Raw genomic sequence first — 18830 nt, forward strand, 5'->3', positions numbered from 1 at the left:
TGATAGTGCCCCCCCCCCCCCGCCCACTGAAAATGTAAAGCTGTGCCCCCCCCCCCCCCCAACTGAAATTGCTTCCCATGGGCCTGTTCAATGGCTCATAAATTTTGTAAAGGAGCGTAACAAAAGGATGAATTGCTAAACACAATATAACACAAAGTTGTTGAAGGGGAAGCTTAGACTTCAAACTTCTTTATTAATATTTATATTGAATTAATGAAATACCAATTTACACTTTGCACTTTATGATTGGTCACAATAACTACACTGTATTGGGAAATAAATGCTAGTAATTTTTACCCTCCTATATTTCCCGATTGTGGTAGAGTGCTCACTTTGTGATCAGGAGGTACCAAGTTTGATTCTTGTTCCTGACGCCGCGTCAAGAGAAGGTTCACCAAGCAGTCAGCATTAGAAGTGAAAGTCATGGGTAAATTGGACGAGACCTTAAAATCTGAGGTCATGTTTCAGGATAGGCGTTCGCGATAAAGAACCCTCACAGCTCAATGGCCCTGAGTGTCGAGTAAAGGTCTAAATTTGAAGCCCTTCACCGGTATATGAAGATGTCTCATATGAGTGAAAAAATGCTCGAAAGGGACAGAAAACAACAATCAATTAATCTTATATATTATATTAGGAAGCAATACATTCTTTATCACGTATTAATCTGTATAGTGTCATGGCGTCACATTTTGTATTAAAAAAATAAATTCATTAAAATCTTTTTAAGAATTAAGTTATCAAAGCAAAGACTATTTTTCCGATTCCTGGAAAATATAATTTATGATAAATTTTCCTTAATTTTTCAAGTAGGACCCATTTTGGTGGATTCTTTTCTATGACGGAATACATTATGTTCTTATAAATAACGTTAACGTCATGAAATTACAGTATATAAAACGTCAACGTCATGACGTTATGGGTTTTCAATGAAAAACAATACCAGATTTAAACACCTGTAAAAAGAAAATGGGAAAAGAAATCGTCAAAAATGAATTGTTTTATAATCTACAAAATTCTTGGGTATTATCTGAGAAGTTTCATCTATTTTCATGACAGGGCGGATTTTGATACTTAAAATTATTCCAGACCTAAAGGGGATTTGAGTTATCTAAAATGATGCTAGGCCATCGATTTACTCAGGTTATAAACTCGAAAATATTTATTTATGTACATAAAAAAAACTTCTAGAAACAAAAATGCAGCTATCTTGAAAATGTCCGTTTATTCAATGACATCAAGTGTAAACAGCCGGATTATATCTTATGATTATATTATAATTCAAGGAATAATGAGTGATGTCCAAAGCTACAACAGATTTCACACTTTTCGTTTGCGTAGGATCTCAGGTAAGTTTTCCCCGAACGTCAATGCATGGGCAAGTTCATTTGTTACTTCTAAAAGGTGACACAGTTTAACCTTTTCTAATGGTGATCTGACTCAATTCAAACTTTTCTTACTTTAATTAATAGCACAAATGTTAAGTAAGTTTTTCCCGAGACAGTTTGGTTATTTTAAAAATGTCTTGGGCTTTTTCAATATACCAAAAGGTCAGAGGCTTGACTTACTCGTTTTCATGGATTTGTACGGAGGAAATCTAACAATTTCTTCTGTCGTGTAAAGATAGATGATACACAAATATCAGGCTATTTGGATTGTTGTTGGTGGTGTCAGTAATATATCAAATTTTGCGACGTCGTTTAGGAAATAAATACTAGTATATAAATGCATGTTATTCGTATTAAATACGTTTATATGGACAAAAATTTCCAATAATCAACTGCATGGCTTAAAACGGGCTGGTTACACAGATGCTTCCAATAAAATATTCCCGAAAATGAATGAAGTACAATTTACTTAAGTGCAGCTTCGCTATAAGGCCACTATCTGTATTTTGTTTTCTATCACCTGTATTTTGTTCAACAGAAATTATTAAAACTTAACAGCCTACATCTTATAACTAGTAGATGTTGTTAACTGAGTAAAGAAAACGCATGTTTATGTACATAAGTCTGAAGCGTAGAACAGTTGACGTTTCCTTCGTATATTGCGATGGTGTTAATGGATATTAGCGATTTCACCATTATTATGTTAATCAGCGAACGGAAGTGAGAGGAAGATGTTTTTGACACATCTTTGAGGCTGTGGTACTTACGTAGTTGGTAATTCCAATTCTAAGGAGAATTGACCAGTTGAATGACCTTGACGATCAACTGCTTACTTATCAATTCAATATTGCTGCTCGGCCATTGACCAGTAAATTACACTAAAACTAGACGATAAGTATATCAAATACTTTGGCAGACGACAAAATGACATAGTTCATAAATGAGAGAGAGAGAGAGAGAGAGAGAGAGAGAGAGAATACCGTTCCACATGTCAAAATATTACTGCCTATAGTTCAGGGGGTCGTAACATAAAGGGTACTTAAGTCTAAGACCATGCTTAAGTAGGACTTAAGTACAGTTTTAAACTTAAGACCGTAACTAGAAGCGTGCTAAGATTTGACAATCTTAGCAAAACTTAAGTATGTCTTAACTTTCTTAAACACATATTTAGAACTATTTAAGGTTGACTTACTATGTTAAAACACTCCTCTATTAATATTATGCATTAAAAAATATTTTTCTCTTTTTAATATACTGGTATAAGAATTTTAGTTTTTCGTATGGGGGGGGGGGGGTTATACATCACTTATTCCGATATCACTCTCTAAATGACATACATGTAAATGCAAAATATTATTTTTGGGATACGTTTGAAATATTTGTGGGACCTAGGTTATAAACACTAATTATTATAAGTAAATTGTATATAGTAATCATGGATTTGTTTGTTTACTGAGGAAAAAAATGAGATGAAATGATGTTAAAAACTGTAGGTGAAGTAAAGGATGATGAGTAGAAAAACTATTTAATAAAGATTTTCTGTAAATTAGTTTGAATGTAGAACGCAACAAGCGAGGATTCAGACAGGGGTTCACTACCGTAAACGCTTGAGAGAGAGAGAGAGAGTTGTTGATAAGTTGGAGATACACATCTTCGCTACGCTACTCATAAACCCTTGGCATACGGTGTTAAAAAAAGTTGGGATTTTTTTCTCAAGTTGTGATTGGAGTTGATCGACATCGTTCGACCAATCATCAATTGTTTTTTATAAATGACGATATTTGCGTTCGGAATATATCTTGACTTTTTAATATCGGAAATGAAAAACGCAAGTAAACAATGATCCGTAAGCTAACATCGTGCAAAATATGTGATTAAGAATCTATACTGAAGATGTAGATTTGCATTTTAACATGTTAAACAAATTAACATAACTCATTACCTTCTTGTTAATTATTCTTTAAAAACAGTATTTTTTTAAGTAAGGCACAGATTGCGTCATCGACAGAAATAAAAAGCGTAATAAAAAGGTGAATACTTCAGTTATTCTCAACACAGAAAAGTAGAATTGTTACACAAGTTAACTAAAACGTCTTTTATTAGAGGTAAATTTCTATAATCTTTGGTTGTCCTCTTTTCTATTGGAAATGTCAGTTGCAGTCTATTTTAAGACACTGTGATTTTTCAATGATAATTAATCAAAGAGAAATATTGTTTGTTTTTTGATTTTTTGTAAGTTATTATATATTAGCACTAGAAAAAATAAGCACACTGTTATATCCTATTTTGTCGTATCTATTTATAAGATACAGATGTACAAGGTCAGGGATCGAAATTTATTCATAGCAAAAAATAATTACCAACAATACGAACAATATTTTTTCGGACGCCATTTCCTTTCCTGGGGGCAAAGAAAAGAATAGACATAAAAAAGGAAATGGGAAAAACCATTGATCATTTGCAAAATTATTTTGTTAAAAAGCATTCTGATTTTACACACAAGTTGATATTAAAAAGATGCTTTAGTTTCTGATGGACAATATTTATGTAGTTTTCGGGGAGATCAGGTCTTCCAACAATCTGTTGGAATTCTCATTGGTACTAATTGCACCCCATTATTAGCAAATCCATTTTTGTATTCACATGCAGCAGAGTTTATTCAAAAATTTCCACAGGAGAAGTAAACGCTCGCCGTGGCCTTCTACTTGACATTTCGATATATCGAGGATATCATCAATTAACAATAATTACTTCCATTTATTCGTCGATTCTATATATCCCAGTGAACTTGAAATAAAAGATACCACAGAGTCTGACACATTTGTTTCATATTTGGATATTTTACTAGAAAAGGACGTTAATGGTAACTTAACGACAAAACTTTATGATAAACGTGATAATTTCAACTTTTCAATCGTCAACTCCCCTTACTTATGTACTTACTTATCACCTGCAAATGGAATTAATGTCTCCAGTTGATTCGATACGCAAAAGCAATTTTTTTTTAGAACGAGACAAGATATTAACCAACAAGTTGACGAAACAAGGATATCAACAGTCTCGTTTGAAGTCAGCATTTTGCAAGTTCTATGGTCGATACAATGACCTTATCAGCAAATACAATCTTTCATTAGGTCAAATGCTGACTGACGTTTTTCATACTACTTGTTAGGCCATTATTTACACACTGAAATTACTACAGATTTTTCCGTTTACCCGATCATGACAAGGAGCACACGGCGGATAGAACTGTCAACAGGGGATGCTTACTCCTCCATGGTACTTGATCCCACCTCTCTGTGTTTGCTCTGCTCCGGATTTGTATAGCTCAAATGGACTTATGAATTGAATATTGTTCGTTATCTCTATATTTTACCGGTATTTACAATTTACATGTTTAATTTAAATTTGAAAAACCAGTTCAAATGAAATAATTTCGGACCTCTATGAAATGTGTATTTCATATAAACTGGTTTTTATTACTTTGTATTACCTTTTAAACCAAAAAGGTCGCCCACGTGGCGTAGTGGTTAGAGAGTTTGCACTTGAGTCGCTGCATGGTTAAGAAGCTACCCTTACGTCGCGGTTTCGAATCTTACTGTAGGACGTAAAGACCGGTCCTTCGGATGAAACCGTATAAACCGAGGTCCCGTTTCGCAGTAGGTGCTGGCTCGAAGAAGACCCCTTACTGCTCAATGGCCCTGAGTGCTGAGTATAGGTTTAAATAATTTACAGCCCTTCAACGGTGTCCCAGTATGAGTGAAAAATTCTCTAAATGGACGTTAAACAACCAACCAAACAAATAATAAAGAAAAAAAACAGTGTTTCTTTTTGTTTTTCTTTTTTGTATCATAAAAACATGGATTAAACATTGGAAACAACTGATGAATTGAATTAGTTATGTCTTTATTCGGTGTACTATTCATAAAGAACGATGTCAGTGAATTATATAAAACAAATATATTAAAAAATAAGAAGTACACATCATGGTTCGATTGATTGGAATAAACAGCAGACATGGACACTGAAAATTGTTCTATCCACTGTTAATCTATTTTTTTGCGTCAATACCGTCAAATCGACAGCAATAATTGAAAACGTATCGTTAAAGGTGGAAACAAACCCTCTTCCATTACAAAGGCTTCGAAATTTCTGCTTTGCTAGGAAAAGTTAGTTTTTAGCATTAATATCTTTAAAAACGTAGCGTTAATGAAATGTGGATACTTATTTTAAAAAATCCTAACTACTTTTAGAATATCTAAAATAACAATATTTTGCCAAAACTTATATCATCAAAACATATGACTTTTGACTAGTGTACAGAGCCATTCCTTACAATAAATTAAAGACTAGACTTTATGACATCAAAGTCAACTGCTTCTTTAATAAAAGTGGAACTTTCGTATCTCGTGATTAGTCAACTACAAGCATACTTTGTTGAAAATCATCCTGATTCTACACACAAGCACTCTGAACTTTATATTAAAATGATACTGGATTTCCTCAATGAGAACATCCAAGTAGTCTTTGGACTTCAGGTCTTCCAACAAATTTATTACGATTAGTACGAATTGAGCTCCCTTATAAGCCGACCTTTTGTGTGTGTGTATATATATATATATATATATATATATATATATATATATATATATATATATATATATATATATATATATATATATATATATATATATATATATATATATATATATATATATATATTTATTTATATATTCCCTTGAATCAGAATTCATTCAAAAAATTCTACATGAGAAGAATAAAACACTTGCTGGGGCCTTCCATTTGATATTAAGATATATCGACGACGTTTTTGTTTTCAATTAACAGTGGTCAATTCCATTCATATGTTGACTCCATATATCGAAACGAACTCAAAGTTAATGAATCCTCACAGTGTACGCCAGATTTCTTTCTTATTTCGATGTTTTACTGACTATAGACGTAAAGGGCCAGCTTACAATTTAATTTTATGTCAAACGAAATGACTTCAGTTTATGCATCGTCGCCTTTCCTTGTTCATGTAGTTTTTTCCGTTATTTCCCGATCATGACAAGGAGCACACGGCGGGTGTGACCGGTCGGCAGGGGATGCTTACTCCTCCATGGCACCTGATCCCACCTCTGATGTCTTAGAGGTCTGTGTTTGCTGTGCTCCTATTTTGTAATGTTTAATGGACTTTTGAGCTCGAATACTGTTCGTTATCTCCACATATTTCATGTAGTAATATTCCGCTTTCACCCGCATTTCTTGTTTATGGGTTTCACCTTATTTGATACTTAAGTGCATGCTCTGAGTACGATCAATTTAAAAACCGAGGCAGATTTCTGACAGATAAATTGATGTTTCAGGAATTTCAACAACCTCATTTAAAGTGAACATTTCGAAAATTCTATGGTCGTTATTATGACCTTGTTAGCAAATATAACACATTATTAGGTCGTATTTTGGTCGACGTGCTTTATATAAAGTGTTAGGCGTTTGTTTTTATACTTAATTTGACTATTATTCCGTCTATCTGATGAATACAAAATACCTTATGGCTGGTGTGAAGGGTCGACAGGGGATGCTTACTCCTCCAAAGCACCAGATCCCACCTCTGAAATGTCTGGGGGTCCGTGTTTTATGCCCTGTTCACAGATATAAATTGTTTGCAGATTTTTTTTTTTTTTAGATCGATCACTGTTCGTTATCGACACCTTTTTCATTCTCAAATAATTTTCAACAAGAAAGTTTGAGCAACATTCTTTTCCAATAGCTTTAAGAAATGAATGTTTAAAGAATAGATCAATTTCAAAGCACATCTATTCCAGCAAGAACAGCTTCTTTCCTTGCAAAATGCCAAAAAGTGGAAAAACAGCTTTAAAACAATGAAAATCTTAAACAAAATTTTCAATAATGAAACTTTACAAGAGAAGAAAAAGAGCAGTAAAGGTAAAACTTTAAGAGAATGAAGATTTAAACCACAAGATAGCAAGATAGATTAAACAATTCGAAGCAGTGATTAAAAGATCAAAGGCATACATTGAAATAGAAAAGATGCAATATTGAGAGAGAGAGAGAGAGAGAGAGAGAGAGAGAGAGAGGGCTAGAAAACATCATCTGTTCGATTATCATATAGTGGTAAAAAATTCAAGTCAAAAATATCTGAAAAGAAGACAGCTCTTTTAGAATCTCAGAAACACAAACGCTTACAGCGTTCCAGAAAACACGTATATTTTACTATGAAAGGAACTGTTTTTATTATCAAAGTGTTTTCCGATCTTATGAGAACAGAAACAACGGAATGGTCAGCAAAAATGAAAAATTTCAGCTGAGATAAATTACTCATTTTCGAAAGTATGTTAACTCAGATATGTAAAAGCAAATACAGGGGCAATAGCACTCTCTTATAAGGACAATTTGAGGAATCATATACGACATATGTCTAAAAAATTTCTTTTCAGATTAACGCCAATTGTGGATCGGAAAAGTATTAAATCAAATGAAATTTTTAAAGGTATCAATATGTTTGTGTATGATCTTATTAGTTACCGTATATACTCGCCTATACGTCTGTTGTTATTTTTTCATATTATTTTGGAGGAATTTGCAATTAGCCCGCTTATAAATCGGTGCGTTTCTTGCAAGAGTCCTTAGCCAATTTCAGATTAATAATGGGGTATGACATCATTATTTTATCTTTTGTTAACAATTTAAACAAAAATATGATCATTTAAATTTGTAAGCACATATGTTGTATAAAATTTAACCAAAAAAAAAAAAAATCCAACTTATAGGCGAGTTTGTACGGTAAATTAGATTTGGTATTTCTATTTTCATACAATGTGTCCTTTATTATGACAGAAATCAATGTACTTTTAATTTTGAGACGGGGCTGTATGCACATGTTTATGTTTGAATTGTATGAGCGTATTTTTGATAGATACATTTTCAATTCATTTAAAATGGATGGAAAGACAATCCGGGGAAAAGTTTTCCATTTAGATTTTAGAAAAATCAACGTGTGAACAAGTTCCTCTGTAATAAGATAAAAACCTTCAAAAGTAGTTTGTTTTGGGTAGCTTTATGTACAGTGGACCCTCAGATATCCGGACGCCAGATATGCGGACGCTTCAGTTTCCGGACGATTTTTCATGGGAACGGAATTTTTTAACGTTTTTTTGTCTCGTTTAACCGGAATTCCGCGTCCATTTTTTTGTAGTCGGCAAATAGTTTTCTTTTTCTGTTAGAATACAGTCGTTACATGGTTTTATGTATTGCTATTTATAGACATGACATCGGGGGTATTTTTATGCACAGTATTTTGTGTGCAACACGGATTGTGATTTGATGACCTTTATAAAATCACTTTCAATATTAAAAATCGTTAATACGATCTCGCTTGGAATGATTATGAATATCAAATAAGAATAGAGATATCGAAAGATTTTTTTTCTCCACCAGCTCTCGGACTCTTGGTTGGGAGAAGTTGATTTATAAGACACTGGGAAGTAGAAATAATCAAGGTTTTCATATAAATAATGTTTCATCCAATGACAATTTACTTTTTTATTTTATTTAAACAGGTATTGAGTAGTACTAACGTATATTAAACTATTTAAACAATAAAACTTAATGATATAAAGCAGCATTCTATTGCCAATGGTATGAAAGGCCATATAACTAAAATCAAGGCAATTCAGGTATCCGGACGCTTCACATATCCGGACAAATTGACTGGGAACCAAAGCGTCCGGATAAATGAGGCTCCACTGTACATGGGTTTGCTTCTGGACTCGTGATATATCTAAAAAAAATTTGGCTTGAGTACGACAAAGTATTGTCTGTTTTCCCTTGAAGTGAAAGTATTTGATTTAAAATCAATTTATGTTTTCAAGCATAAGGTTTTTTTATATAGATTTTTTTGTTGTTTGAGTTCTTTTAAAAGTGTTCACATTGTAGACATGTCTAATTGTAATGCCACGCACGCATCTATTTTTAGTACAAGAATCAGAGAGAACAACGATTGAAACTATACACCTCATCTATGATTTTCCTGAATGAATAGAACAGCTTGATAACTTTTCGTTATTTTCATATTTCAACCAATAGTTCGCCAATTCTTTTTGTGACATGCTATATTTTCATAATATTTGACAATTAAGCAGTCATAGTTTTTAGTAAGTTATTACTTCGGGCGGAGTATTGGAATGAATAAAAATGTGAATTTGGACACACTTACTATCTACATGGTCCATTTTCACCCCATGACCAGAGTCTTTAAGAAATGTGAAAAAAACGCAGTTTCATTTCATATAATATACTTATTTCAATAATCCAATTATCACAAATCTGCTCGCTAACAGGTTTAATAGAAGCAATAATTTATCCCTTCTGAAAACAAACAGGTGTTATAAAATAAAAAAAAATGGATGGTTTTAATAACTTTTAAACTCTCCTATACCAAAACATTTAAACCATGAATGATAAAAACTGTTTCATCATGAGGAATAAATATATAAAGTGTTCAAAAGTCATATGCTATGTTGATAAAAAAAACACAGGGATTTAAATTTTTCTGAAAGTTCTTTGAGTTTTTAGAGAATCTAAATTTATTTTCACTAGGACTACCTAGTGGTAGAATATTTAACGGAACCTGTATTAGATTATCTTACCTATACCTTTTATCTTTTAATTGTATTTTTCAACACACTGTCATATTGGTTAAGGTGTCATTTTAAGAGTACAGGCTACAAGCCTTACTGATGTTATTTTAGTAATGTTTATCACACTCCTCTTAGTTTGAAAACACCCTTAATGTTTTGAAAACATTAAGGTTAAATAAACCTATCTATCAAAATTAGTTAAGTGGATTCTCAGGAAAGTTGTGTGTGCGTGTGTGTTTAGTATACAAATACATGTATAATGTATAATACTAGTAACTTTAATCCTGGTGTAATCCTTTATGGTGTACTTATATATTAAAAAAATACATGGATAAAAAGTGTATACTTATCCTACTATTATTTAAAAGCAAAGGATCGTATTGCAAGCTTCATTTGAGCCTGTGTATACTATGTACCTTCAGAGAGTGAACTCGGTTTAGCTCGCCAACGCATCCATCAATCGGAATCAACTATTTCTCACCTCATTACAAAGAATTTACACTTAGATGACACATCCATATATCTTATATAACACTATTATCACATTATTGATAAAATTTTATCACCAGACCTCAGACAATCAAACAGTCCACACCAAAGTGAGTGGCAGAAATGAAAATATAAAGCATAATTTGATTATTATAAAGGCTCAGGTGATCTTAATCGTAACATGTTTATTTTTAAAAGTTGGAACCTACCACCTACCACCTACCCCCCACCCAACCCCACCCCAAACACACACACATATACACTTTCAATTATGATACTACGTCATCACGTGCCTGTGACACTGCCAACATATCTTATATCTTACATATAAGAATTTCCATATGGAATGCACTACCCTAATCTATCATAGATGCTGATTCCTTGGAGGCGTTCATGGCTGGATTCAGCACTTACAACAGCACATCGAGAGCCTTGTTTTATCCGAACATCCCCCATCACCAACCTTTTTTTTTTTTTTTTTTTTAGCCTTTTAACCTATTGCGCGATATTACTCTATAAGAAGAGTCCGACACAGGACTGGATGGACTTTTTGAATATTTATTGAACAATTTTCACAATACAAGAAAATCAAAAAATGAAACGCCTTGGGGCTTTTAAAAATATTAAAATCGTATACAGTATGTACATAGTAGCCAAATTTCCAGGATTATAGACATATTGTATATTAACTGAAATAAATGGTTGTTCGGTTTAAAATGTTGACATATTTTGACCATTTTTGCAAACAGCAGATTTTTGTCCAAATTTAAACCATCATTTTTTTGTCTAGCAATTTTCGTTCTAATTCTTTATCAACTCGATATATCTAAGTGAACTCGAAATAAAAGACCCACTGAATTTGCAACGTCTGTTTCATATTTGAATGTTTCAATGAATATAGTGCTGACGTTAATGCTAAATTAACAATTTTACTCTATGACAAACGGGAGGACTTTGGTTTTTCCTTCGTAAACTTAATATATTTATATAGTTATATTCCATTATCATCTGTAGATAATGTTATGACTGATTTGGTTCTCAAGACCATATTCTTGTACGATCAAGATTTAAACAAAGCCTTAAAGGCAGGCCTCTGACAGATAGGTTGATGTTACAATGGTCCCAAAAGTCTCGTTCAAACTTAGCACTCCGCAATTTCTATGGTCATTATTATAATGACCTTGTTTGCATGTCGTTAGGCGTCTTCATAGGAGTGAAAAATTCTAGAGAGGGACGTTAAACAACAAAGAAACAAAACAGCATGTCACTTGGTCGAATTCTGGATGACATGTTTCATACCTTTCATATTAATTTTGACTACGTTTGCCTTGTAAATACAGAGAGCTCAAGGCTGTTATAATCGACAGCTAATGGGTTGTCCTTCTGGATACCTGAATTCACCTCTGGTATTTCCAGGATCCCACCTCTGATATTTCCAGGATCCTACCTCTGGTATTTCCAGGATCCCACTTCTGTTGTTTCCAGGATCCCAGCTCTGGTATTTCAAAGATCCTACCTCTTGTACTTCCAGGATCCCAACTCTGGCATTTCCAGGATCCCACCTCTGGTATTTCCAGAATCCCACCTCTGATATTTCCAGGATCCTACCTCTAGTATTTCCAGAATCCCACCTCTAGTATTTCCAGGATCCCACCTCTGGTATTTCCAGGACCCCACCTCAGGTATTTCCAGGATCTCACCTCTGGTATTTCCAGGAATCCACTTCTGTTTTTCCAGGATCCCACCTCTGGTATATCCGGGATTCCACCTCTGGTATTTCCAGGGGTCTATATTGCTGTCCTGTTTTCGATTTGTATAATTTATGGGGTTTACAGGGTTGATTACAGTTGTCTTCCCCTTTTGCATTTCTTAGATACCCATTAATTCTCTCTCTCTCTCTCTCTCTCTCTGTGTGTGTGTGTGTCCGTCTCCAGTCACATGGCTATGCATCAATGTTATTAGTCGCCCCAAACTATTCTATATAGAAATAATAAGTCACATATTGGTGCTTACCAGTTTAAAAAAATAACTATTTTTGGCATAAAGTTGATATATTTAACAGTCAACTAAACTCACATTATTTTTAATTATTCTTACAATCTGATTTAACACCTAAATCTTAAACTTGTAAACTTGTTTTGTGATTGGTCTATTGCATTAAGGATATAATATTCTACCAATTTGAAATACCATCTCTTAATAATCGCATATTTCTTGCTTTGTCAAATAAAAATTAAATTCTTTGATATTGTGATTGTAATGCTCAGATATTTGTCACGAATTCGATCTATATATTTCAAAAATCCTTTTGCCACCTACTCTGTTGACGTAAAGGGCTTGTTAGGTAAATTAAACTTTCTTGCCTATATCGTCATAAACTGTTCTGGTTTAAAGTGATAATTTCTTAGAATCGTTTCAAGTGAGGATCTCTTTAGCAATTGCTGATCTTACAATCCAATCAGAAAGGTATTTTGAGTAGTGAGTAGAAAAACAAGTGCCTACATAACAGTTTTGCTACCTCCATTAGGAAAGAACCATCCTTTAAAACATCAGACTGTTTAAACAGCAATGGTAATTAATTTGAAAAAAGTCTCATGCATCGTAATGTCTGTTTATATGTACGTCAGTCCGTCTGTCCGTTACACTTTGGGGTACCCATCTTTTATCCGCAACTCCTCTTATACCACTGAATGAAATTTAATGAGACTTTCACAGAATCTTTGTTACATAGTGCCATTGTGAAGCTCATATTTTTTACTTTTTGATCTGGCACTTATTTCGGGTTTCCCATAGCAAAACATGGACACTGCCATTCTTTCTATAATATTGAGGGTACCCATCTCTTATCCGCAACTCCTCCTACACCACCGAATAAAATTTAATGATACTTTCACAGAATCTTTATTATATAGTGCTATTGTGACCTCCTATTTTACTTTTTGATCTGGCACTTATTTCGGGTCTCCCATAGCAAACCATGGACTTTGCCATTATAATAATATGGGAGGCGGGGTATCATTTTGTGAGCTCAGTGCTCACAGTACCTCTAGTTTAAACAGACAACATTAAATAGCTATATTTCATATAATAGATAATTTATAACTGATGGTCGTTCTCCAGAAATGTCTCAAGTTATATGGTGGCATCATTGACCACTGCCAAAAGTCAATGGTTCTTTGCAAAATACGTGCAAATGCAGACAGACGGACGGGACGGACGGACATCCCATCACTATATACCCCCATGCTTTTCAAGCGGAGGCTATAAATATACATTGTCGCTTGTTTTAAGTACTTTCACGTTGAGAAGAGGGTCTGAAATAACACTTTTGGAAGTATACACACAGTGTACATTTTTATTAAGCTTGTGTGAAGTAACATTTAAAATGTGTTTCTGCTTTCGGCTTTAAGGATAAAAAATACTTCAATTCTATATAATTCATATTTCAATTGATTCCTCTGTCTTGTCATACTTTTTACGCATTTCGTCATACAATCTGAAAGAGAACTCCAGTAAAAGCATTGATATTAATTATACTTCAACACTGTTCGTGATAATGTGATGATGTGATTTTGTTTATATTTCATGAAATATACTTAAAAGACTGGCATAATTGTGTATTTTTCAAAACAATATAACTCCTAAGTAAATTAATCAGAAATGTAGTGGGCTGTGAATTGATGATTAATTTCATTTTGTTAAGATACCCGCTTTTATTCGAAGGGTGAATGTGTATGATTTTAAATGATTTATCCATTTGTTATTCAATGTGCTTTACTATAAGAGACTTAGTACTGTACTTGATCATATCTTTTTTTTCTTTTTGGATGTCTACATAGGAAAGCCTGTCGAGTTATTTTGGGGAGGGACCTTGTAATAAAGTAACACTAAATTAATTAATAGTCTAAAAAATTTTAACTGTAAGTTTGAAAATGGTTGAACAATGAGAAAGGCTTTCTGACTTTATATTACTCATGTGAATTAGTTATCAATATTCTTATTTAAAATAAAAGTACCATATAAATCAACTCTTTCAAAAAATGTTCCATGTATTTTTGATTAATAGATTCTTGAAAACAAAATTTCACATTTGCATGAAAAATTGCATGAAAGACTTATTTATTCAATGGTATCAGTAAGGAGGAATGCATGACATCTAAAAGAGCCGACAGAACTCTAGCACTCTACAAGTATAGGATAAAGTTTAATCCGACAGGATTTCAAGAAACACTTGTTAGGCCATTACTTACACACTGAATTGTCGAAGGATTTTCCCGTTATTTCCCGATCATGACAAGGGGCACACGGTAGGTGGATGCTCAAGTCATGGTACCTGATCCCACCTCTGATGTTTTAAATGTCCGCGTTTGCTGTGCTCCATAATTTGTATTGTTAACTGAACGTTTGAGCTTGAATACTGTTCGTTAATATCTCCATATATTTCATTATCAAAGAGAGGCCACTCTGATACATAAATATAGGCCATCATCAGTGATATAACTAAATTAGATAGAAACTAAATTCTAATTAAAAACAACAATGAATCAAAACTACTTAGTCCATAAGTCAAGGTCACAGAAATTAACTGAAGCGAGGAGAGATTAAATGACGCAACTTGAAGTATTGGAAGGAAAAAAAAACAGATACAAGATTCAAAGAAACCAATTCATACCATATCACAAACATAAAAATATAGGCTTTATGATTATTAGAAGATCTTGTCATGATTACCACAATAAACTGCTAAGTAGATCTCTGATAAAACAACCTTCCGGACAGTACCCCGGAAACACTCTTTACTTTTAAAAATACTTCTCGTGATATCATAAAATAAAAGTTGCCAAATATGGCCTAGAAAATTGGGTCCTGAAAAATTCACATTGATGTGCTCCCCCACATCTCACCAAATATGATTTTACAAACTTTAAATAAATATACGAATTTAAAAAAGTCGATTTTGCGGTACTGAAAATGAAAAATGCAAATGTCTTAATAACCCTATGGACAACATTAGTTATTATGTTAACGAATAATTGAATACATTAATAGATAAGTTTAATCAATGTACGAAATGGACTAAAAATCAGAGACTAAAGTTCTGACATAAACAAGTAATACTAAATTTATAAATAGGCAAAAGATTTGAATTCCATCTTCGCATTTCTCAGCTGTGAGCATAAAATGTCGTTTGCCGTCTACTACTAGCATGATCCGTTCCTCTTTGTACTCTAACTATAATGAGTCGTGAATTTCTGAAGTTTCTGTGCCCTACATTCAGGAAAATCAACAAAATCAAATTACCCCTATAAAGATACTAACCCTTATTTTCCTTGCTCTTAATCTAATTCCCAGTCTTATCAATATTCTTTACTACAGTTTTGACGATTTTAGAGGGTCAAGCTGCGGAACTTAGCTCTCTGCTTGAAAAAATGGACAGATAAAGCAGAGAGCTACAGATTCACGCCGCCGATTCTTGTCGTTCACTTCGAATATTAATAAAATAGGTATAAAATATATGGTTAATTATCGGATACCATTCTTAAAGCGAAAGAAAGCATAAAATAATACTCGAAGTGAGCGACAAAAAAGCGGCGGCGTAATTCGAAGGTTTTACAACGCTTGGATCTGTAGCTCTATACGTTTTCTGTCCGAATTTTCTCGAGGAGAGAGCTACGGTTCTGCAGCCACAGATGGATGCGTAAAATTATTTCAGGTTTTACAGCTGTAGGACCAGATTTTGTTATGTTTAGGCAGAGTCACAGAAGGTAGAAGGAATTTAAGATTTAATGCGAAAAGATGAAGCTTGTGTTCCTATAAAATATATTAAGGACAAGAGATTGTATTGTCAGTGGGATGAACGAATCAGTTATGATTAGGTTGAGGTCTAGTGCTGAAGTTACAGGTTTGTTAGGTTTGGCAATTTTCTAGAAGCTAAAAAAGCTTCAAGGGCATACACCCCGTTCCCAAATGAGTATAGACTCTGCATATTAGGGTATACATGGTGAAAAAGGTAAAATTAAGGGAAAGCTTTCAAACACAGGTGGTCGCCCGCGTGACGCAGTGGTAAGAGCGTCTGCTCTAGAGTCGCGGAGTAAGGAGTTGATCCCTACGTCGCGGGTTCGAATCCCACTGCGGGACGTGGAGACCGGTCCTTTGGATGAGACCGTATAAACCGAGGTCCCTTGTGACAGTGGGTGCTGGCACGAAAAAGATCCCTCACTGCTCAATGGCCCTAGGTACCGAGCATAGGTCAAAATTGGCAGCTCTCCACCGGCAAGTGGTGGCGTCTCCATATGAGTGAAAAATTCTCGAGAGGGACTTTAAACAACAAACAATCAATCAATCAATCAAACACAGATGATGAAAAGACGAATAGGAATTATCAGGAACATTACCTTACAGTATGTATTCTGTTTATGTGCGAACTAGATCTTATTGAAATCAAATTAAAAGTGTAGGATGAGTAGCGTTTTGAAAAAAAAAAGTTTACAGACAGACGATCAGCTGGACAGAGGGAAGGACGATGGACACCTTACTAATGCATAAGTTTATTTGAGAAGCTAAAACAAGTCCATACTTAGATTCTTCAACTACAGAATACAAGCTAGTGTTTGTGATTATGGATGTTGCTCCGCACAGACTCTTTAAGCCAACAGAGAAGTCGGAAAATAATTCTGACTCAACCCGTTGGTTCCTTAAACTTAAATTTGCCAACAAAGGAATAGATGCTGTGAACATTAGTAACATTCTTAATCATAAAAAACGTTCAGTCTTGTATTCCACCATATTTCAAGTTGAAATCTACACCATGTATTTCCTACAGATATTCCAAAGCTATTGCTTCCAAACTTTTCAATTATAAACAAACCTTACAGTGCCTAGATATTGAACATCTAAAACGAAATCCTCTCAAAATTTCTTCCTATTCTTCTTTCAACTACAATCCCGCTAGACACGTCATTGCTAGTAATGTCAATATAATAGAAAATGAAGACCTTAAAGCGACCATCTTAAGAGGTCCTAAATACAGTGAGTCTTTCATATGGCGACATATCTTCATTTTTTTGACGAATTCTGTCGAGATTTATTCGAGACGTTGGGCTAAATATGAAAAGGAAAATCTGAATACTTTGTCAAAATGGATTAATATTTTAGATATATTAAAGAATCCTTTAAGATAGCTAAAAGTCAATGTGCGAAACATCCATTCTTTCGATTTCATTAAATCGGAGGTTATCAAAGAATTAGAAAGTCTAAATAAACAATATGTTATGGTTGCAGCCGACAAGGCTTGTAACTATATCGTCTTTGTTTGCAAGGCTCATTATTTTAACTGTTTTTTAGAAGAACTTGTTTTTAATTAAACTTTTGAAAATTCAACTTATACTCGCAGTTCATTTATTAAAGATTAAAATCTTCAAAATCACATTTCAGTATTTAAAACTTTTCACATTCCACAAGGTGAATTCGATCTATTCTACCCATTTTGGATTCCTTAATCTCATAAGAACACATTGCAAGGTCAATTAAATGCTCTACTATGCCCCCTATCCTTACTCCATACAAAAATATAAACTGCTTTGAAGGAGAAACCTCCGACATACCGTGATACAGCATATTTTAGAGTGGTGTAAATTAGATGTGGATTCTCAAAACTTTTAGAAAATTTAAAAATCGCGAAATTTTTCATAGTAAGTAACGTCAAAACGGACGACTTTTCTGCACTTTATACAACCATTCATCACGATAAATTGAAAACTTGGCTCTTTGATATCATAGACAATTGCTTCTTCAATAAAAATAAAAGTTGGAAATTTTACTATCTTGTTATTGGTCATCAACAAAAATATTTTGTTAAAAATAACTGATTCTACACATAAGTACTGTGAAGTTGATATTACAAGGTTGCTGGAGTTCTTCTTTGACAACATTTATGTAGTCTTCCTTGACCAGGTCTTCCAACAAACTGTTGGAATTGCGCTGGGCAATAATCTGTGCTCCTTTATCAGCTAACCTGTTTTTATATAGCTATAAAGCAAAGTTTATTCAAAAACTTCTTCATGAGAAGAATAAAACACTTGCCGTGGCCTTCAACTCGGCATTCAGATACTTATATAGACGATGGTGTCAATTAACAATAGTTATTTTCATTCGATATATCCCAGTGAACCTGAAATGAATGACACCACAGAGTCTGCCACATTTGATTCACATTTTGATGCTTCACTGACTATAAACGATAGGGGCAAACTAACAACTAAATTGTATGACAAACAAGATGACTTCAACT

This window comes from Saccostrea echinata, unplaced genomic scaffold, assembly GCF_033153115.1.
Source record: "Saccostrea echinata isolate AGI-Se365-2 ecotype Australia unplaced genomic scaffold, CSIRO_AGI_Sech_v1 ptg000001l, whole genome shotgun sequence".
In the NCBI taxonomy this organism is placed as follows: Eukaryota; Metazoa; Mollusca; class Bivalvia; order Ostreida; family Ostreidae; genus Saccostrea; species Saccostrea echinata.